Source organism: Chaetodon auriga, chromosome 9, assembly GCF_051107435.1.
Source record: "Chaetodon auriga isolate fChaAug3 chromosome 9, fChaAug3.hap1, whole genome shotgun sequence".
Taxonomy (NCBI): domain Eukaryota; kingdom Metazoa; phylum Chordata; class Actinopteri; order Chaetodontiformes; family Chaetodontidae; genus Chaetodon; species Chaetodon auriga.
Window position 1 is genome coordinate 16,368,496 of NC_135082.1, and position 961 is coordinate 16,369,456.

The following is a 961-nucleotide window of genomic DNA, read 5'->3' on the forward strand; positions in this document are numbered from 1 at the left end:
AACTTGTCTCCTTAGTTCACAAATGCTTACAGAGTTTTGTTAAAAGAGATGATGCAGTGCAGAGCTGAACACAACTCTGTCCCAACTTTTTAAAAACATGTTGCTGACATCAAACTCTCAATGAGAGTATCATTTTTGAAGACAATTCGATTTTTCAGTTTCATCGTTGGAGATGTTGTCTTTGTGCTATTTTCAATTAAATATGGGTTTCAATGTTTTGCAAATGGTCACATTCTGTTTCTATTCAGATTTTACAGTGTCCCAGCTTTTTTGGAAACTGGTTTATAAGACAGAATACTGCACAGAAGGAATAAAACACTAACACAAATTTGTCTTAAATATGGAAATTAATTATTAATTGATAGGATCATGTTGGCAATACCGGACCCTTGCAACTAAAGATGCGCTTATTAACCTCTGTGTTAACAATTCAGTGCATGGGTCTTCCTAATAGAAAATGTTGGAGACGCCACCCAGTGGTTAAATTATAGCACACCACCGCTCTTGCAAGGCCTTGTCAATTACTGTCTTCAAAAGACTTTTTTTTTTTTTTTGATGAAATAATTATCCACTACAATTTGTCAGACATAGATTCATACAAAGCTGCATAACCACATACGTTTTTAAAAACTTTTGATTATTGTTTATTATGGATTACTCTTTATTTGACATTTTCAATACTTTGTATTTGCAATACACAAATATTAGCCAGTTTCAGTTGAAATGATTTTATCAGGCAGCGCTTAGAGATCTTTGTCACATTAAAATGTGTTAACACAAGTGTCCCAGAAACATGGTTTGTAGAGCAAAGCTTTGTGGAAGCAGTGTTTTGCCTCAATCACAGGATGTGATCCCAGTGTTCCTGGTTGCTTGAATGCGATTGTTGTTGGAGTGCAGAGGAAGGAACTTATCAGGAGTTTCCTTTAAAAGAGGAAAGTGCCACCTTCCTTTCTGGAGAGGC